This window comes from Peromyscus californicus, unplaced genomic scaffold, assembly GCF_007827085.1.
Source record: "Peromyscus californicus insignis strain IS unplaced genomic scaffold, ASM782708v3 Scaffold_12__1_contigs__length_115047231, whole genome shotgun sequence".
Lineage (NCBI taxonomy): Eukaryota > Metazoa > Chordata > Mammalia > Rodentia > Cricetidae > Peromyscus > Peromyscus californicus.
Window position 1 is genome coordinate 48,373,457 of NW_026294413.1, and position 22,555 is coordinate 48,396,011.

The 22,555-nt window shown below is 46.1% G+C and overlaps 1 protein-coding gene and 1 long non-coding RNA gene across 2 annotated transcripts in view; one reads left to right on the forward strand and one right to left on the reverse strand.

Moving 5' to 3' along the window:
* Positions 1-21,969, reverse strand: LOC128107159 (uncharacterized). Its single transcript, XR_008216986.1, has 2 exons — positions 21,864-21,969; positions 1-3,311 (listed from the first exon to the last, which is right to left on the reverse strand). It is a non-coding gene; the product is annotated as an uncharacterized LOC128107159 (long non-coding RNA).
* Cby2 (chibby family member 2) overlaps positions 20,215-22,555 on the forward strand; it is an 18,222-nt gene continuing 15,881 nt past the window's right edge. Inside the window, exon 1 of the mRNA XM_052732725.1 lies at positions 20,215-22,217. The gene's annotated coding sequence lies outside the window, so the exon portion shown is untranslated. The remainder of the gene's footprint in view (positions 22,218-22,555) is intronic.

Below are 22,555 nucleotides of genomic sequence, written 5' to 3' on the forward strand. Positions count from 1 at the left end.
TGATGGACACATCATTTATTTTTGCCAGCATAACGAACAGAATCCCAGGCAAGCATTGTCACCCAGGGAAGGGATTATCTTCCCGCAGACTAGCTCCAGTGATCTGAGGCCTGTACGGCCTATGCTGTGATGCCGTAGAATGATGTCCCCTGGGAACGACACAGCCATGGCTGTCTTAAGATCAGAGCAGCCGCGCCTGCTCGGGAGAGACCCTCACAAGATCAGGAGTTTCTTTACTGGCCATGGTGACGGTTTGTTCTTCCCAGCCTTCTTCGACCCTTTCTACACGTGAGCACTCCTTTGTACAGAGCTTTGGTCCTTTATTGGTGCGGAGGTTAAGCATGTTCTCTGACAGCAGGACAAAGCCAGTGTGTGGAACCTATCACCTGCTCCAGTAGCCCCTGAGAAGCCGGGACAAGCAGGACGATGAGGAATTGTACCAGGAAAAGCCTGCCACAGCTCTGTGTTGCTGTCAATAAAGATAATTACAGCTACAGAGCCTTGTCCCCCAAGGAGATCCAACAGTCCATAGACGCTGTCCCATTGATCCTCATAACAAGAGGGTAACAGAGAGGAGCGAGCACCATCATCATTGCTAAGATGGAGAGCTCTCCTCGGGAGGCAGAGGCAGCTTGACTCTCAGGGAGTGGGGTTTTGGTGTGGAGGTGTTATGATCTTTGGTGTGCCATGCTAATCACCTCACTGAAGAGCGCCACCCCCAGATCCACACTGCTCAATTAGGACGTCCACACAGGGAGGTCTCAGAGGCTGGGCTATTCCAAAATGGAAAAAATCAATAATTTAAAGGTGATTTTGTTCTCTATAAATATTGTTTCTCTCTCTCTCTCTCTCTCTCTCTCTCTCTCTCTCTCTCTCTCTCTCTCTCGTGACTTGCTGTAAAAATTATACGCAAGGAACGATGGAAGAACAAATACTAATATTGTGTTATTATTTAGCTGGAATGGGAATGGCTCATAAGGAGTGTTTAAAAGGTAATAGTCAAGATCCCTGTCATGAGCACGAGACAGGAGACAAAGTAAGACAAAGATGGTGGAAAAGGTGAGCTGCTGTGAGCTCTATCACGTTAAAGCAGAGCATGTGGGTTCTGTGGTTCCTGCTAGTCGAGCCGAAAAGGAAACCACATTGATTTATAATGGTGTATATCTAACAGAACAAAATATGAGGCCAAGGGAGTTTAGGAGTGTGAGCTCGAAGGGACAAGGGAGCCTCAGAATGATGGTCAATCATAAAGAGTGACTGTTCCCCCGACTCCTCACCTGTTAGAGGAATGAGAAATGAGATTAAGGTTAGCACAAAGACAACTTGAGAGAGGCCATGGGAGCAGAAAGCTCTGTGAGCCTGCTTGGTGCCTGGCAGGTGGGAGACCATGCAGGGGACATTTTTTGTCAGGTCTCAGCCTCCAAATTCCTGTGAGATGAGGCGATGGAGGACAGTCCTCCGGCCTCAGGCATCCCAGTCATCCTTGACTTGCACTTTTACTAGTAGATCTCTCACCTCATCCTGGGGTACAACACGCCCCCGGGCTCTGACCCAAAAGTGGTATCAAATGCTTTGTGTTGCTGAAAATAATTGGCTTCTTGCTAACTGGGCCTCTCTGAGTAGACAGAGAAGTTTTCAAATGTCTGAGAGTCACATTTCTGATGGCCATATTTTCAGAGGCCTAGCCTCCTTGGAAAATGCCTGGCAGATGTTACTTGCTGTGGGAGAGCTTTCTGTCTGCTGTGAATATGTGCTGCTCTGATTGGTTGATAAAAAAAGCCATTTGGCCTATGGCAAGTCAGGTCATAGCTAGGCGGGAAACTGAAGAGAGAGAAAGGAAGAAGAAAGGCAGAGGCGGAGGAGACACCATCCCACCATCCAGGGAGCAGCATGTAATGGCACACAGGTAATGTCACAGAACATGTGGCGACATAAAGATTAATAGAAATAGACTGAGTTTAGTTACAGAGCTAGCTAGCAATAAAATTGAGCCATAGGCCATGGCCATGCAATTCGTAATTGATGTAAGCCTCTGTGTGTTTACTTGGGTCTGAGCAGCTGCAGGACTGGGCGGGACACCGGAAAACTTCCACTACAGCTGCTAAATTGCCCTATACCTAAGCATTGTCCAAAACTATGTGCTGACATTCTAGAAGAGCTCAGAGATCTTGACCACTCTCTTCAATAACTCCTTATGAGCAATGCCCATTCTAGCTAAATTTTACCCCAATATATTTTCATTTGTAGTAAACACGTGTGTGTGTGTGTGTGTGTGTGTGTGTGTGTGTGTGTGTGTGTGTGTGTAAGAAATGTTGGCAGCTAGAAGTGCAACAGAAAAGGGAAAGTTTAACAAATGTCGCCTTAGTAATAAGATCACTCACGCCATTTGTTGCCGTTTTAGCCGGGGATTAAACACAACTTGATTTCACAGCTACTGATATCATTTCTGGCTCTCAAAGACCTGTGAGATGAAAACTAAGCTTTAAAAGCTTTGCAGTTAATTGCTGCTGAGTTAAGTGGTTTTTTTTTTTTAAACACCTTCATGCTGACACATAATTTAGAAAATCAATCTGTGAGATGAATCAAAATACGGGTCTGAAATACTCCTGGTTAATTACAGGAGGCCCTAAGAGGCGGCCCGGCCAGGCACAGAGGACGGCAGAGGGCCCGAGGCTACAGTGGTAAGCGGCAGGACAGTTGGGGTATCCCAGGCAGGGTATGGGGGTATAGGGGGGCAGCAGGTGCTTTGTAGGGGTTGAGAGAAGGGCTCTGTCTGCCGGGAGTACGGTGCCTCTCCTTAGCCCACACCAGTTCCTCGAAGGCTGCTACTTCTATCAAACTGTGTGCAAAGGCAGGGCAGGGCGTTTAGTGTGATTGGAGGCGATACTTAATTCCACCTGACAAACAGCAGGCACTGTCTCAGTCCACGCGGCCTCACGGTTCAGGTCTTGACAGTCCTCCACAGTTCGTCCCCACCAGCTTGGTACTATCGGGAGATGGCGGTGGTACATTTAAGAGTCAGGGTCTAGTGGTGGGTCTTGGGTCATTGGAGGTGTGTCCTTAGAGGGGGTTTGGTGACACTAGCCTCTCCTCTTCCTGTGTCTTCTGCACTGCTTTCTGGTCATCAGGTTCTTGTCACATGATACGCTGCTGCCAGGGTGAGATAACCTTTCCGGGGTGGGGGTGAGGGTGGGGGACAAAAGCAGTGAAGTCAAGATCCCGGACGGACTGAAACTTCTAAACTCAGGAGTTGTGACAAAGCTTGACTGTTGAAGGTGGCTCTCTCCATGACGCCCACATCAAATCTGGCCCTTGACAATATTATAAAAAACACAGGTTGGTCTTTGGTCATCGAAGGGTGCTAACAGACTGCAGCACGGCAAACATGGCTCTGGCAGGCCTTGCCCTTCCCCCATTCCCTCTTCCTTGCTAAAAACCATTAGATTCCATCCCTAAAGCTGGCCACCAAGGTCTGTTCCCTGTTAGTCCACTCCCTCCTCCTGAGGCTGACTACTGTGGTCCAGCTATCAAAGTACCGATGTTCAGCAACCAGATGCCCCCTTTTGACTCACCTAATTAACGTGCCCAATCAAAACAAACCAACTCATCCTAACTCGGGGTGGGGGTGTTCCCCCTTTCCATTTATAAACTGCCATTTGCCTTAGGGCACGTCTATCTCCTCTCCATCCAGAGGCATCCTTTGGTCCCTCAGGGGCAAATACCCCTTCCCCCTCTCCCTTGTCCTCTGTCTCTGTCTTTGTCCCTTATCCCCGCCCTCTGTCCCTCTTGGGCAGTAAATTTCCTTTGCACTGAGAACTTGGTCTTGGTGTGCTCTGTGCTGATCCCGGTCCTTTCAGCCCTCCCCTCTCTGGACCTTTTTCCACCTCTTGGTCACTAGTTTTCACCACCTGCCATTGTCACTATTCTAGAAGACATAACTTGCTACCAAACTCCGTAAGTTTTATGTGAATTTTAGACTCCGCCTTTCCTCCCAAAGGACAGTGTTTAGCTCTTGGTAATAGGTTTTCTGTACCTCGATAGCGGGTTTCTCTGCTGACACAGTAAGCCAGATCCAGCCGAATTGAAAAAGTAAAAGAACAGGTTTATTTGAGCAAAGCAACTCCCGGGTGAGTTCTCCAGTCCCCAGAGATCAAAGTGGGAGAAGAGGCAGCAGAAAATCATTGGCTGACCTAAGGCAGAGCACTTATGTACCCTGTAGGTGAAGGGTGTGATGTAGAGGGGCCTCAAAACAGCATGGCCACACAGCTGCCATGACAGGCTTAGAGGCCCAGACACAGCTTCTGGCAGGCAACACCTGGACCCAGGAAGAGTCATAAGCTGACCCCACTCAATGGGGCCTGCATCTAAGAGGAAATATCTGACATTCCAAACTTTCCCTATACCCCTAGACAAATGTCAGCCAATCAGGGTCCTGAACCCTGGAAATCTCCTCACCCCAACCTCTGCTATGATAAAAACCCCACCCTGCCTAGGCTCTGGGCTCTCTGCTCTCACTGCTGCGTCGGACAGACAGAGAGACCAAGCCCTGGAGCTTGAATAATAAAGTAATAAAGAGCTCTTTGCTTTTACACACACGATTCGGTCTCTGTGGTTCTCTTTTGGGGGTCCCTGCAGTCTGGGCATAACAATGACATGCCCTCCATAAGCTGGGTTTGTGCCCAAGTATGGTACACTTTAGGCGGGGACTTGGGCCACAGCAACTTCAGGGGAGGTGCTGTCCCAGCTGCCAAGAATGCAGAACTGGGCTTTTTGGTGCCTTTTCTTTGTTGGAGATTTTCTGAGAGGGCGGGTTTGGAGAGAGAAAACTGGGGCTTTCTGGATCAAGCAGGAGTGAGCTGGAGGTTCCTGCCAAACACTTGGGAAGCCAAAGAACCACTCTTTTAGGAGTAAACCACAGCTTTGCACACTTCCCACTTGATTGAGTTTCTGTGTATCTGTGCTACTGATATTTCCATAATGCTAATAAGGTTTGAATGAAACTGAGGACATGACTGCCCCAAGGTATGGTTGACGAGAAGGCTTTTATTGTAGATACGAGGGAGAGAACAGCCAGAGGCAGAGGGCAAGTGGACCAAGAGACGAGTGAAGGACTGAGAAAAGAGAGAGGGGGGGGAGAGAGAGAGAGAGAGAGAGAGAGAGAGAGAGAGAGAGAGAGAGAGAGAGAGAGAGAGAGAGAGAGAGAACCAAGAGTCAGGAGTACAGGAACAAGAAAGGAACCAAGAGAACACATAGCTGAAACATAGGCTTGTTATAAGAATGAGAAGTTTAGGGTAGGGTGGTGTGTGTGTGTGTGTGTGTGTGTGTGTGTGTGTGTGTGTGTGTGTGTGTATGCCAGCCAGGATGACTCTGTAACAGGTGCTAAGGAAGCCTAGAGGCCAGTGTACACTTTGGCATGCTAATAGGCACCACAGTTAGCCATGTGAGTTTCTTAGGGACCTAAAAAGGTTGGGAAATACAAGGTATGTCATGAAACTTTGGCTCAAGACAGTACGGAGCCACTTCGTAGGTGAATTTGGTTAGACTCTTTGCTAATATTTCTTTGGGGCATGAGGACATTGACGAAATTAAATGGGTCTTAGTGGCTTGTCTCACTAATCCATGAGTCGAGAGTAGGGTTTGGAGTGGAGCAAGTCATTCCAGCCCAGGAACAAAAGATTTCAGTTCATCCAAGATTGAGGAGAGGATAAAAGGCACGCATTTAATCTCAGCACTTGGGAGGCAGAGACAGGTAGATCTCTGTGAGTTTGAGGCCGGCCTGGTCTATCTAGTAAGTCCCAGACCAACTAGGGTTACATAGTAAGATCTTATCTCAAATAATAATAATAATAATCTCAAATAATAATAATAATCTCAAATAATAATAATAATCTCAAATAATAATAATAATAAAAAGAATAGCAAAAGGTGGAAGAGGAGAAGGAAGCTGAAGATGAGGAGGAGGAGGAGGAGGAGGTGTTTGCTGGCATTCATTCCCTGTGAGGACCTGTAAGATGAACTGATACACGGTCTTATTAATAAAAAAAAAAAACATGGAGCCAGATATTGGGTGAAACCTGAGAGATCAGAGGAATAGGAAAAACCACAGCCAACCTCACCTTACCAGCCCTCAGTCTCCAAAGAGACCTACTTCCTGTATACCCATGCCTATATGCCTTTCTGTTCTGCCATCTCATTTCATTTCTCTGCCCAACTACATCACTTCCTGTCTTGCCCAGCTCTGTCACTTCCTGTCTGTCTGTACAGACCTCTAGACCTCTATGGTTAGTGCTGTGATTAAAGGTATGGACCACCATCCCTGGCTCTGTTCCCAATGTAGCCTTGAACTCACAGAGATCCAGATGGACCTCTGCCTCCTGAGTGATAGGATTAAAGACATGTGCTACCATTGCCTGACTTCTGTGTTTACTATAGTGGCTGGCTTTTCCCTCTGATCCTCAGATAAACTTTATTAGGGTGCACAATATTGGAAGACACAATACATGACCACAAGGACTATTTTTTTTTCTGTGTTTCTTGGCCTTTCTTTGGTTGACTACGTTGACTGATGATTTTATGGGCTAAACTGACACATCGCAGTGGGGATGGAATTGAGCAAGGCGCATGCTCGCTGCATGTAGTCTCTCTTGTGGCATAGTCCCCGCTCCGACTGCCTCTTTGGAGAATATAATGCCAAGCTACCTTTCCCCGGCTTTGTCACCATCTAGGAGAATCTTTTCTTTATTCTCAGAACGAGCTTTTTTGGCAACTGATCTTGTATGTAACATCAACTAGAGGCATATTGACAATTAGCGAGTTTTGACAAATCTTGCAGATAAATACCCAGCTCTTGTATCACCATCAGGGCATTCAAGCGACACAGCAATTGAAGGAAGACATAGACAGGAAATTACCAACCCATAACTCTAATTCCCTACCTGGTAAATTGCTAAAACAATCAATAGCACAGACAGTCTGGGAGCCCCCTCGGGAAGCTAGAGTGATATATGTGCTGTGGTCCTGTAGCAGAGGGTATGGGCAAATGGAAGCCCTTCTCAAGGGGGACATTGGGGGCTGCCATGGTAACTGCGATGTACCCCCTGTCTCTAGCCAGCAGATTTGGAATGTATTGGTCTGATTGGAACCAGCAAAGGGCAGTATTCACAGAGAGGGCTGTGTGAGGTTTCTCTGTGGTGGATCACGTGATCACAAATCCATATGTGTCCAGGTGCATGAATTTTTCAAGGATATCAATAGCCGGTTGACAGAGTCTGCTGGGCAAATGAGTATTACACGTGAGTCAAGCATGAATCAGGTTCACTAACGACCTTATTCTTACTTCCTCTCTGGTCATTCATTTTTTCAGTGTCCCAAGTTTATAGTATGCTGTTAGTATTATTGAACATTAAAGGCTCCAATTTGAATAATTAAATACATTGAACTTGGTTCTACACTACCTAATCCACGCCGGCTGGCATGACACCTGGCAGTCAGTGGTCAGTTATACAAGGGTAGTGGTGGACAGATGGTCATACCCCATGGCCTATGCATTCATGTAGATCAAACAATTTGGAGAAATCTTTCCTTCTCCTGCCCTTTAAAATTTCTCAGAGTCCCATGTAGGCTGCCCTTTATGGGCTGGTGGGTTGCACATGGTGACCCTCATATTCTGCGCTGAATGCCTGGGGTTGAGAGTAACAGCTGAATGGCACTTGGAGATTCCTTTGGCATGCTGTCTGGTAAAGGGATCTGTGGAATAATGTTACCATCATTGCAGCCCAAGCCAGAAAACCTGGCTTCAAACTTCAGAACTACTGCGTTATTTGACCTTGGACAAATCACTTCTTTGATTCCAGTTCTGAAACTCTGCTAAGTGGAGCTGATTCTTCCTTTCTTGAGAATAAGATTGTGTGGGGTGAGGATGTAGTTCAGTGTGTCGAGTGCTTGCCTAGCATGTTCGGGCCCTGGATTTGATCCTCAGCCTTGAAAAGAAAATATTTGTCATGTGAAAGATGTTGGCATATTATAGTAGTTCAGTGGATACCAAGTATTTTGGTTTACATCTCATCTTTTGAACACTTGTTTTTTTATCTGCTAATGCTGTTTGAGGGGATGTGAGACCTGCAGGCCTGTGAGCCTCTGAAGATTATCCTCAACCTCGGGCTCCTGCCTCTCTTCCTGGTCTGCTGTGATGTGAACAGGCGCCATCCTGCTCTCCTGCTATCATGAATTGAGCTGCTCCATCATGCTTTGATGATGGCCCCCAACCCCCTCAAATTATGAGTCCAAATGGACTCTTCCTCCTTTTAGTTGTTTCTGTGGTCAGGGTAAGGCAAAAGCAACAAATATACACAGTCTAATTTCCAGGGTGACCTATCCCAGGCTGAGGCCAGGGAGGCACCACACTGAGTCTCTGGAAGTGTGTGATGCTCACTGATTCACAGGAGGGAGAGATGCGTGTACTATCTCAAGTGGACCGCAGGAGTCCCTCCGCTGAGCTGTGGAGGTGATGCTGTGGGGGCATGTGTCATCTCTGTGGACATAGCTTTGGCTGGAACTCAGTCTCATGACCTCAGCCTAGCTCACAGGGACTTGAGAACGCAGTCTCTGGCCAGTCAGTTACTTTCCGTCCATGTCCTTAAGCTATGGAGGGACAATAAGGCACATTCCTGCTGATGGCCTGGGCTGGCTAGTCTTACGTCAACTTGACACAAATTAGAGTAATCTGAAAGGAAGGAACTTCAACTGAGAAAAATGCCTCTACAAGTCCAGCTGAAGGTACTTTTCTTAATTAACGATTGATGTGGGAAGGCCTATCCCATGGTGGGTGGTACCACCCTGGGCTGGTGGTCCTGGATTCTATAAGAAGGCAGGCTGAAGCCAGTAGTGGTGTCGCACGACTTTAATCTCAGCACTAGGGAGGCAGAGGCAGGTGGATTTCTGAGTTCAAGGCCAGCCTGGTCTACAGAGAGAGAGTTCCAGGATAGCTAGAGCTACACAGAGAAATCCTGTCTCAAAAAAAAAAAAAAAAAAGAAAGAAAGAAAGAAAGAGAGAGAGAGAGAGAGAGAGAGAGAGAGAGAGAGAGAGAGAAAGAAAGAAAGAAAGAAAGAAAGAAAGAAAGAAAGAAAGAAAGAAAGAAAAAGAGAAAGAAAAAAAAGCAAGCCAAGAAAGCCATGAGGAACAAGCCAGTAAGCAGCACTCCTCCATGGCCCCTGCATCAGCTCCTGCCTCTAGGTTCCTGCCCTGACTTCCCTCAAGGACGGACTGTTACCTGAAAGTGGAAGCCAAATAAACCCTTTCCTCCCCGAGTTGCTTGGGTCACGGGGTTTCATCACGGCAATAGTCACCCTAACTAAGACACTGCCATTGACATAGTGGTAAACGCAGGAGATTCCTGGCAGAGGAGAAGCGTCATGGACAGTTGCAAGGAATTAAGAAAAAGGAATGGTTGATCTGCCAGATCCAGTTTTCTTGTTATTGTGAAAAAGAACGGCTTTCTTCAGCACCTGACCTCCCGGCCCCTCGTGTGCGCGTGCTTTTAGAGTCCACGCTGAGGGCAGCTTAAGTGCCTCCTGACATCCCTTTGACTTCTCACCCATTGTGAGCAACATTTCGTCGCAGAGAGGGCCACCAATATTCGCTACAGTGGGATCTGTCAACAGAAAGGAGTTTGGGCTCTAATAGACAGGCATATTTTTATTTCCATTCTTCGTGCCAAGAAATTGATAGGAGACATTTAAAAGCTCTGGCTCAAGGCCCCATGGAAGATTAATAGCCTGCCAGTGAACAGGACCCAGGAGTCCAGCCGCACCAATCCATTTACCGTATAGATCAACATACACTTTCCAGTTCCAGTGTCTGCAGCCAAATGCAGCCTTTCGGTTACCTCGCCCGTCTTTATGAGTTTGCTTCTGTGCTGCTGAGATAAACCACTGATCAAAAGCGACTTGAGAAGGAAAGGGCTTACTTTGTCTCACAGCTCACACTCCACCATCAAGGGAAGCTGGGGGCAGGAGCTCAAGGCAGGAACCTACCTTCTGTATCACCACCTACTCCCTTTGAGTGTGTGTGTGTGTGTGTGTGTGTGTGTGTGTGTGTGTGTGTGTGTGTGTGTACATATGAGAACATGCATGTGGAGGACAGAGTACAACCTTGGTGTCACCCTTCAGGAATGCTGTTCACCTTATTTTGAAACAGGGTGTCTCCTTGGCCTGGAACTCCACCCCCTCACTACTCTGCCCCAGCAATACTCCTGTATTCACCCCGCTAACAGCGGGGTTACGAGTGCACAGCACCATGCCTTGCTTTCTCACATGGGTTCTCATCTGGTTGACTATAGCTTCAAATCCAGGTCCCTGTGCCTGCAAGGCAAGCAATTTATGGACTGAGCCATCTCCCCACTCTCTCCTCCTCAAAATTTTGTTCATCCTGGGTGCGTTAACTGGAAAACTACTTCTGCAGAAAGCAACATGGCTTTCAGATAGACTGCCAGATTGGACAGTGTGAGATGTTTCCTCTATTTTATTACTTAAGAAAGCTGGCAGATGCCGGGCAGTGGTGGCGGCGCATGCCTTTGATCCTAGCACTCAGGAGGCAGAGCCAGGCGGATTTCTGTGAGTTTGAGGAGATTCAGGACAGGCACCAAAACTACACGGAGAAACCCTGTCTCAAAAAACCAAAGAAAAGAAAAGAAAGCTGGCCATTGCTAGACCCAGAGCCTGTAGTGGCAGGCAGATATCAGGATTGGATTGGACTGGACCTGCCTTGGGCAGCTTCTTGGAGTCTCAGTGTGTGTAAAAACGTGTATTCCTAGACCCACTAATTTCCTTCACGTCCTCTCTGTGGCGAGCTGAGTTGAAGTGGAATTTTCCTTAATGAGGTAGGTGAAAGGAGTTTCACGGAATCAATTTCAATTTTAAGAGTACCTCGAGGATTCCGGGAGTTTGTGAGTTTTACTGTATTGGGTTAACAGGCATGTCTGATGCTAAGATTCGAGAGCACAGGTTGTCAGGGGTATTTTTCCCCCTTCTTGGTTTCACTTCAAGGATCATAATGGAGAAGATGATCTTTAAGTGAAATATCCACAGGACGCGATTGCCACCGAACAGCCCTCTGGCTAATATAGTCTGCCTTAGCCTCTGGAGCTGTGACAGGGCACGGGCTGAGAGTCTGGCTTCATGAGTACGGTTCTCAAGGAATCAGGCCTTTCTTTGGGGGTGATTACTTGCATTTTCCACTCGGATAAGAGGACAATAATGATCAATGTTTAAATCTTGTTCTGAGGCTCAACTGTCGTCAGGGTTAGTCCTTGAGGACCCAGTTCTTTCTTTGGTAAGTGCCTTCTCAGTGAGGCCGCTATAATTGTACAGAATGCAATCACTTTATAGAGGGTTCTTAAGTGATTGGGTCCTGTTGGGCTTGATTCTGTGTTGAAAAGGGGTTCTATGACCTCCTTTGAAATCTTCAAGATCATTTGTATGTCTTATAAAATTGGGTGATCTTATATTGGTTGTTCATGAAAAGCATTTAAAATAAATTTTGAAAAATTTTAGATTTTGTATGTATGTCTGTGACCACATGTGTGTCTTGTACCCCAGGAGACCAGAAGAGGGCATCTGATTTCCCGGAACCTAAGTTACAGATGGTTGTGAGCCACCACATGGGTGCTGAGAACCACACCCAGGTGACTGGGAAAGCAAGTGAGTGCTCTTAACTGCCTATCTCCAGCCCTAAGGTACACATTTTAAGAGAACACAGATGACATAACTCCACTCCAGACAAATCAATTCTGAATTGGGGAGGTGGTAGCATTTTAATAAATGTCCCTTGACTGGGTCCTGATATGCATTCTTCTTACTTGGAGACGGTGATGGTTATCTTCCATTTACCCTTCACATCAGCCCTGACTTTCTCTTTGCGAAAAGATATGGATGTCGCGCTGTAGTGAGGAGCGCTTTTGCTCTCTGGCTTCTTGAGTTTGATCAGAAGGTGACAAGATAGTGATGGTAGGTACACTATTGCCTCGTTCCCTGCTGCGGCCTCTTTGTGGGCTGGCCAGGACTCAAAGACGGAAGTCTTTCCCACTCTCTTCCTCCAGGTTCTGAGAACCATTTATTTCCTCCAGTTCTTGCTCTGTTAATAACTCAGTGGGCCTGTTCCACAGTTTCCCTTCACCCTCCCACCGTTTTGTCAGGATTAAGTAATCCTAGACTTATCCTTAAACTGGAGTGGCCATTTGTTTCCTTCTGGGGCTCTCAAACATCTAGGAAACACGAGAAAACTTGACCTTCCCAGTCAGCCCTAGGGTTTTAAAAGACACACTTCTTGGTTCTATAAAGTCACATGACGGGGTCCAGATGTTGACTGCAGCATCCTCTTGGGGTTAGCAGGAAGCACCGTGAACTATGAGGAGAGTATGTACCAAGAGACTTTCTAGGAAACCAATGTCAGTGCAGTTACCCAGAGTGCATAGCAGTGTGGTGTTTACCCCTTAGCATCAGCGGGAGTAGGGAGAGGCAGGAAGAAGCTACTGGAACCCGGGAGAAAAGTTCGGTAGTTAGGTACATCTAGAGAGTGATCAGAGATACTTCCAGGGCGAGCTGACCCATGGGGAGAAAGCAAAGGAGTAATATCATTGTTTACTCTCTTCCCACCTTCCTAACTAGTCCCAGGGCTTCCGGTGGCTGAACTGATTTGGAAGCTAGGGACAAGCCAGGAAGAGACAATCTGGTTGTCCTGGTGGAAGAGATATGGTCCAGTCAAAAGCTATCTTAGGCCAGGCGGTGGTGGCACATTCCTTTAATCCCAGCACTCGGGAGGCAGAGGCAGGTGGATCTCTGTGAGTTCAAGGCCAGCCTGGTCTACAGAGTGAGTTCCAGGACAGCAAGGACTACACAGAGAAACCCTGTCTTGAAAAAAAAAAAAGTGCTGTGGACCATTGAAGGGTCAGCCAAATTCTGTCCCAAGTAAGGGGGGACTCATTCACAGTAGCCAATAGTTAAGGTCAGATCTGAAGAAGTTGTTTGCCTTGCAAAAAGAGGAGACAGCATACAGAAGTATAAAAGACCAGTTCCATATAATTATTCCACGGAACACATTCAGAGGGAAGGGGGTGGAGGACGACCAATGGCTGAGAAGAAACAGGGACTAAGTACGGAGCAGATCTTGGTGGGGGTCACAGCCACTGTTTCCTGAACGACTATCACATACAAGATGCAGTGTGAGGAGAGATGAGGGACTCCTCTCAAGTAAAAAAGGCTTTGAAGAGCCGAGCCGTGGTGGCGCATGCCTTTAATCCCAGCACTTGGGAGGCAGAGGCAGGCGGATCTCTGTGAGTTCGAGGCCAGCCTGGTCTACAGAGTGAGATCCAGGACAGGCTCCAAAGCTACAAAAAAAAAAAAAAAAAAAAAAAAAAAAAAAAGCTGTCTTAGTTTCTTTTTGTGCAAAATCCATAGCTAAGGAGCTAGAGAGATGCTTAGCGGTTAGGAGTCCTGACTGCTCTTGCAGAGGACCCAGACTGAATTCCCAGCACCGACATGGTGACTCACAAATGCTTTCTTCTGGCCTCCATGGGCACCAAGTACCATAGAGTACACAGACATACATGCAGGCAAAACACCCATAGATATATCACACACACACACACACACACACACACACACACACACACACACACACACACACACACACACACAAAGTTAGGAGGAGGATTGGGTTGAATGGCTTGCTCATTCTCTCCAAAGCTGACTCTCTGCTGAACCCAGAGCTTGCCAATTGTGGGTACTCTAGCTCTAGTCAGCTTGCCCTGGGCTTCTGTCTCCTGAGTGCTGGGGTTACAGGCCATCCAACAAGCCTACTCAGCTTTTATGTGGGTTCTGGGGATTTGAACTCTGGACCTTGCATGGGAAGCACTTTATCCACTGAACCATCTCCCTAGTCCTTGGAGAACATAAACAAACAAACAAACAACAACAACAACAACAAGCAAACAAAACAGAAAACTTCATACCAGTTGCTTCAGAGAAGAAAATGAGAAGTTTTAGTTTTTAAATAGCCCCCAGGCAAGTGTTCAGTTTGAACAACTTCGGCTTTTGAATGTTTGTTTCCATCTTTAAGTTTCGGATGTCGGCTCGTCTTTCATTGTTTGGTGTCTCTGGGAGTGTGGGAACTGAGGTGTTGGTGGGAGTCTCTTGATTTAGAAGCTGGGGCTGTTTCTATTCTGACTCTACAGTGGCCTCATTTGTGGCTTCCTTTATCAGTGAAAGGGGCTCCATCAAAGCAGCTTCTGAGTTTCACAAAGGGCGCACAAAGCACCCCACTGAGTGTGGGAAGAGAACAGCATGATTCTAATTTCCACTGACTAGATTTCTTTTTTCCATTTAAAAATGCATATGGGTATTGTGTCCATGTGTGTCTGTGTACCACGTGTGTGCCTGGTGCCTTCTGCAGCTGGAGGAGGGCATCAGATACCCTGGGACTGAAGTTACAGATGGTTGTGAGCCATCATGTGAGTGCTGGGGACTGAACCCAGACCTGCAAAAACAGCCAGTACTCTTAAGCACTGAGGCATCTCACCAGCCCTATTTTCCATTGATTTTTTCCCCTAGAAAACAAAACAAAACAAAAAAAAAAGGAAACTGAACTCTGAGCCATAACTCAAGGACAGACACTAGCATCTGTTTGATCAGGGGAGTATCCTCATGGAAAGGAGATTCTGCAAGGATTCAGTAGCATCTCTTTCCCTTCTGAGCGTTGTGTGGATGGGGGGCAGTTTATCTGTGCTCGAGAAAGTAGATTCAGGAATGATGTTACCTGCTCATAACTATACTACCTATTCCAAGATGGACACGTGGCTTAAGATCTCTGAGAAGGAATGGGTGGGTAGGATGTAATCACAAGGGAAGTGGAATGGAATGGACAAGAGAAAAGGCCGCAGTGGCAGTGTCTCATCGGGAACATTCTCTTTACAATGGAGTTACTAGGTACTGTACAAATACAGATTTATCTTCACATTCTCCAATGATGAACCTCACCTAACTGTGTTGTCTTGGGATACTGGTTAATGAGAATTTGAAGCCATCATAATTTCTAAAAAGACTATAAAGAGGTGTACTACATTTTTTTTAACCATCTAAATCATGTACAATGCAGTATTTTAAAACGTTAGTAAACGCAATGGGAAGTTGTGCTTCAAAGCGTCTTTTGGGTTTGTTGCTTAGTAGTGGGGAAAAAGAGTGGTATTTGTCCAGAGGAATACCTCTTCTTGCCACCACAATAAATATGTGTGAAATGATGAATGGGAAAAATCTAGTGGCAAGGCTTTTTTAATCCCGTTTACACACTAACAAATTCTAAATTGATATTTCCGTTCCAAACACCTTCCTGTAATTCCAAACTCTTACAAGGGACTCTTTTCTTGGCCCCTAGACTCAGTCCTATCTACAGTCTTTCCATGTCCAAACTGAATTCTGTGTCTCCACCCCTGGTCCACCTTCATCTCCCTCCCCACCCCCACCCTACTACAAGAATATGACCTCTCTCAAGTGCTTACATTAGAACTGTGCAGCACGCTATCTCCCTTCTATCCTACCCTATAGCTAAAGTTCCAGCAAGTCCCCCTGGTTCTGCATCAAAATACATCCAGAATCTGATTATCAGGTCCTCTTACCTTTACTCTGTGCGTTCATTTCTGGTCTAGACAATTGAAATTGGCCTTTGCTCCTGCCTTATCATTTTGCTGTCTATTCTCCAGTGATGCCAGAGAAATCCTTTCCTCTACCTATGTCAAGTCATGCCATCGTAGCATGAATCCTAATTGGTCTTAATATTAAAAACCTGGAGCCAGATATCGGGGTGAAAGCTGAAAGATTAGTAAAGGAGCCAGCCACTAGAGAGACTTCTTACGTCTACTGAATCCTCAGCCTGAAGGGGCCAAGCTCCTGTGTCCACCCCACCTTATCACTTCTTCTCTCTGCCCAGCCATATCACTTCTTGTTTCCTCCTTCCAAGTGCTGGGATTAAAGGTGTGTGCCATCACTGCCTGGCCTCTAGTGGCTAGCTCCACACTCTGATCTAGCTCCACACTCTGATCTCCAGGCAAGATTTATTTGTTAGAGCACAAACAAAATATCACCACATGCCGTATCTAATGCACACCTTCCAGTGACTTCCCATTGCCACTCAGAATAAAAGCCACAATCCCTACTCTAGCCCTCAAAGTCCTCTGTCACCTCCCTGGGCTGCCTTTTACCCTCTGCCCTCTACCCTCTGACTCTTGCACATCCCCACCCCTCGCTCTGTCTCCAGGTAGACCAGCTTCTGTGGTCCTAGTCAATTCTGTAAGACTTCTATTTCAGAGACTTCCTCCTACTGCCTTATCTGCTGGCAGTCTGTTCTCAAAGGCCAAGACAATCTTAGTCACATCCTCAGAGACCTCTTCAACTGCCTATACCCATTGCTCTACCACTGTCTCAGAAGGCAGCTGAATTTGCCTGTGAGTACACATTCGTGGCACATAAGCTTGGCCCTTCATCTATACTGGTTCTATATTTGTGGATTCATGAGGTGCAGAACAACATATTTGAAAAAATTTGAGTCAGTGCTGAACATGTACAGAAATTTTTTGTTGTCACCCCCTAAACATTCTGATCTAATCACTATTTCCATCGTTTGGGGGGACATTATAAATAACTCAAAGATGATCAAACCATAAAAGACAGGGGTAGGTTAACTCAGACACTATGTTATTTTGTGTTCATTTTTGTTTCATAAGCTATTATTTTACATGGCAGACTTGATTAAGCTTGCAAGATATTTGTGTCCTGGAATCAATCCGCAGCAGATTCTACAGGATAATTTGTATTTGATTTCTCAAACTTGTCTGTCATTGGCCTTTCTTGATAGTAGTGTAGCTTTATAAAAATTTAATTTTGTTCATTACTTCCTCAGACAGTGGTTGGTTCATTCAAGGTGCTCAATAAATCATTCCTGAATGACTGAATGAAGTGAATTCTCACCCTTCGCTGCAACGGTTGCTGGTGGATGCGGAGAAAACTGGACAGGGATGAGTGATGGAAACAAACCAGGAAGTGATGGCTGTACTGTCAATTGAAACATAAATGCAGCTTCTGCTTTGATACTAACATGTACACATTTGTGAATGAGCTACAGGAAGCATGCCAGGAGAAATATGCTCTCAGTTGTAAATAGCATCTCTACTAGAGACAATGCTCAGAGGGGGCAGTGGTTGAAGATAACATTTGATGGAGTAACTGCTTTGGCTAGAATTAAATTGAGGATGCTGGAGGCATATGGGGGTAGTGTTACTCAGGAAATGTATTTGCCATGCGTTTATTTGTTTAAAGTCATAGAGATTTATGTCTGGTCAAACTGTTGCCACAGAGCAGTCGAGGCCTGAAATGGACCACATGCCATAGCACGGTGTGGATGGAGTCCACCTGCTTTTTAAAAGTAACATGGTTGCGTGAAATTTGAGCATCTCTTTTGTGTTGATACAGAGAAGGATCTGGAAGTCTCTAGTGCCACTGAGAGTTCATCTCTTCTGCTAAAGACCAAGCACCCTGTTTGTAGGTCTTTGTGGTGACAAGTGACTGTTTACAGGGTGCTGTCTTGGAGCCATTTGAAAAGAAAGAAAATAGTCTCCCCGCCCCTTCTTGCCAGAAAGGGTGGTTTAACAATGAGTAGCTAAGAGTTTTTGAAAGAAGCTTATCCAATGAAGAGAGCAGTCTGAAAATAGTTCTGGAAAATATCTCCATCGATCTATGCCTGCATCACCCTCAGTCTTTACGAAACAGCCATGTCTGACATTGAAGAGCATGTCAAGGTATTCTGTCTAAAAAGTTTTTTAGAAGAACAGTTTTAGGTAGGCTTTGATTTGGGGTCAAAAATCATCTAAAGAGTATTTTTTAAACTGAGATTTTTTATATGTAAGTGTCCTCTTTTAAAAGTACATAGCAGTGATTTTTAGTTATTCATAGAGCTGCACACACACTATCATTATCTGGTGCCAACAGCTTCACCTTTCTAACCAGTGAGAATGACTGGCTGACAACAGGAGAAGTGGAAATCCCATGGTGTGGTGATATTGTGTTCCCCAAAATATTGTGCAACCTAATAAACTTATCTGGGGTCAGAGAACAGAACAGCCACTAGATACAGAGGCCAGAAAATGGTGGCACACACACCTTTAATCCTAGCATTTCAAAGGCAGAGATCCATCTGGATCTCTGTGAATTCAAAGCCATACTGGGGGGAAACAGCCAGGCATGGTGACACATGCCTTTAATCCCAGGAAGTGATGGCAGAAAGCAGAAAGGTATTTAAGGCATGAGGACCAGAAACTAGAGCTGGTTACGCTTTTAGGCTTTTGAGCAGCAGTTCAGCTGAGATTCATTCGGATGAGGACTCAGAGGCTTCCAGTCTGAGGAAACAGGATCAGCTGAGGAACTGGCGAGGTAAGGTGGCTGTGGTTTGTTCTGCTTCTCTGATCCTCCAGTGTTCACCCCAATATCTGGCTTCCAGGTTTGATTTTATTAATAAGACCTTCTAAGATTCATGCTACACCATGGGGAAACTTTATCAGAATTTTTTGCATCCTTTGAGCATAATGTTGAATATTGATTATTATGATTTAGAAGTCACAAACAGTAATTTTTTTTTTTTCAAGACTGGGTTTCTCTGTGTAGCCTTGGCTGTTCTGGAACTCACTCTGTAGACCAGGCTGGCTTTAAACTCAGAGATCCGCCTGCCTCTGCCTCCTGAGTGCTGGGATTGAAGGTGTGCACTGCCACCACCGCTCAGCAAAGGATGTCGCGTCGGTAATAGACTGTCTCATTTAGGTCTACAGGTCTTTATGAGCAGCCTCTTCAGGGACGGCAGGTGCTCAAAACTCCAACTAAGCTGAACTTAACCTGATGCTTCGCTCATTAGGAAGAAGGGGAAACATATTTAATTGCACTGTGGTCCCAACAGATAAATATCTGGGCCCTAGATTTAATAACTGCTGAACACGGGCGGACTTGCATAGTATTGGGAGGAGAATGTCGCTTTTGTGTAAATGAATCAAATGATGTTGAGATTAATTCCAACCCATTGAACAATTAATTTGGTTCAATAACCCCTTGTTTTCTTGGCTCCTACCCCTTGTTAGCCCCCTAATTATGCTGTTATTTTATTTTGATGCTTGCTCCCTGCCTTATACAATGTCTCTGACGACAGATTACTACCATTGCTGGAATTACCCCCAACCAGGTTATGGTTCACTACCAGACCCTGGACCCCTCCAATACAGTTTATAAGGCTCTTGAAACCTATGATGACACCTCTTTGTCATAAAATAAAACAGGGGGAGATGCTGGAGAACCCTGCTGTTAAGGTTGCAACCCACCATGGCCAGATAGCTCTCTGAGCTCAGTGCAAAATGGAGGACTTCCTTTCTCAGCAGGGTTTCCTCTTCTCTGTCTAATTTTGTTTGGAGAGTGTCGCTAAGCTCAGATGCCTGACCTTATTTGGAGGATGACTCTGCACAGAACTCCCTGCAAAGCTGTATGACTCGGCACACAAGGCCTGCTCTTTCCTCCCACCATGATAGTTAAGTGCTGTGTTGGAACCAATCAACCCTTCCTGCCAGTAACCCTAAGAACCCTTACATCCCTTACCCCTGAAACAATAAAAGCAGCTGTCTCTCTGAAGCTGACTCCTGGAAGTTCTTCCCGTCATGCTCATGGCCATCCGAACCTTGCTTGCTACTTCTGCTCCCTTTTCCCTCATGCGCTGGTGGCCAAGGACCCTGAGGAAAATTGACAATTTACCTTTTTAATGAAAAAAATGTGTTTTTCTTTGCATTATTAATGTATATTTGAATGCTTAGTCACCAATGAGTGGTATTATTTGAAAGGATTAGAAGGATTAAGAGGTGTGTGTGGCCTTGTTCGAGGAAGTGTGTCACTAGGGGTGGGCTTTGAGGTTTCAAAAGACCATGCCAAGCCCAGTGCCTCTCTCTTGGCCTGTGGATCAGGATGTAGCTCTGATTGCTGCCCTCTTCCCCACCCCCTAAAAAAATTAATATATTTAGGGAGTGTCCTAGTCACTGTTCTACTGTTGTGACTAGACACTATCATAGTTGGGCTTTCCTTGGACCACCAGCTCCCAAATAATGACACAGAGACTTCTTATTAAGTATGAAATCTTGGCCTTAGCTTAGGCTTGTTCCCAACTAGCTCTTAAAACTGGAATTAACCACTTTATATTAATCTATGTCCTGCCACATGGCTCATATCTCTCCTTCATACTGTACATCCGACTTGCTCCATGTCTCGATGGTGAATTCCTGCCTCTCTGATTCCTTCCCAGAGTTCCTATCTCTGCCTGGAAGTCCACCTAACCTCTCCTACCTAGCTATTGGACATTCAGCTCTTTATTAAACCAATCAGAAGATACCTTAGCAGAGACACATCTTCACAGTGTACAAAAAGATTATCCCACAACACACCGTGACCAAGGCAACTCTCATGAAAGAAAGCATTTAATTGGGATCTACAAAGAGAGTTCCAGGACAGCCAAAGCTACACAGAGAAACTCTGTCTCAAAAAACCAAAACCAACTGAACAAAAAAACAAGAGTGTCCATGTGTGTTCTCTGGTAGACTTATTTTTTAGCAGTTTTGAGGCACCGTCAGATTACCAAAGACTGAGACCAACGTTCTCAGACTGCCTCTAGGGCAACAATGCCGAGAACAGACAGTTCCTAGGGGTGCACACCCTGAGATGTTATAGGACCCCAGAAACTCCTCTATCCCAGAGGCTCCCACCACTTCCACCTAAATGGGAGATTACAGAAAGTTGCCTGGATTTCTCTCCTCCAAAGGTGAGTCTGCTTATGATGCTTTCTAGAAAGGACACTCAGGAAAGGCTGGGTGCAGCCCAATCTTCATGTACAGGATCCAGATGAGATGTCACCAGATCCCCTGGTTTAAGTCTGTGTGATGGCCACCCTGGTTGTCTTTATTGTTGCCTGTGTGTCTCTCTGTGTTTTTGTCAATTCTGTTGTCTGAAAAAATGAAGGGGGCTGTGGTGGGAGGGGAGTGGACAGTTCCAAGACACCGTTAAGTGTGTGTATGGAACTGGAGTTAGAGACAGTTGTGAGCTGCCACGTGAGTGCTAGAAATCAAACCTGGGTCCTCTGAAAGAGCAGCCAGTGTGTTTAACCACCGAGCCGTCTCTCTATCCCCTTCATTGGCCACCACTTGGATCAGAGTCCTCTCTCTTGGATCAAGTGAACAGATTGATCAATTTCAGGAGAGAGTTGGAGTTTTTAGTATCTAGGGGTTTGGAAAGTTACATGAGAGCTGTACACAGAGGTCTTCAAGTTTGGATGTCACATCTGGTGATCTCTAGCATATGGTCTCTTTTCTGCTCTCACCAAGAGGTACTTCCTCTTCAGGTGACTTCTGGGGTAGAAGAGCACCAACTCTCTCCCTTCAGAGTGCCTTCTCCCTCCACTAACTCCTCCGATTCTCGTGCAAATGTGACTATCATAATCACAGCCACCTTGGCCTTTGTCACTGTCACAGTTTCTGCCCCGTCAGTCACCCTCCGTGGTCCCAAGCTTCTATGTGTCTCCCTTTGGGACCCCTGTTTCCGGCCACCCTTGGCTCTGCACCACGTTGGAGAAGAGCATGGAGGAGCAGTCAGAGCGAGTGTGAGAGGTCTGGAGGAGAAGCAGAGGGGAGAGGAAGCCAGAAAGAAAGAAGCAGAGGAGGAGAGAAAGGAACCAGGGAGCAGGAGGAGGGAGCTGGTGAGAATGAAAGAGATGAAAATGAGGAAGAGGAGGCTCGGTGGAGTCTGACCTTGAAGAGAGCTGCTGAAGAGGAGGGCAAAGGGAGCCCGAAGTGACAGGAGACTGAGGCTGGAGCGTTGAGATGAGCCTGGGGAAGCGTTTGCAACCGTGGGCTGGAAGTGCTCAGCGCTGACTGTGCTGTTGCTGTGGGAACTTGGTAGATAAGAATATCCAGGGAAATGCAGATGAAGGAGGCCTGGCTCGTGAAGTTTCAGAGCAAAGTAATGACTCTATCTGGACCATTTGTGATATTTTGGATTAAAAATTGATGGAAGCGAAACCTTTGCTTTATTGGAATAACTGATGCCGGTTGGCTGGAACTGAAGCATCCGCTGTGATTAGTTAAGAAGTCAATACCATTGAGGTGAGATCTGGGTTACATTCCCTTAGAGGCAGCACACAAGCTGTGCTGGGGGGTGCATAGCCACATCTCTATTTGGCAACCAAACTTGGTAATGTCTAAGTGTCTCCCACATGGTATTAGTTTTAGCAGCACGAATACTGTAGGATTGAAGGGGTCATTGAGAGAAGCTGGGGCTTGGCATGTGTAGCAGAGTTAGAATCCCCAAAGAGGCCATTGGTGAAGGTGCAGTCTCAGTGGCAGTGGGAGTCCCAGATTATTTGGGATGCCAGGACCTTGGGGTGACCACCAATGACAGTGACAGGTGTGGAGTAGAGCTATCTTGAGTCTATGTGACAAGC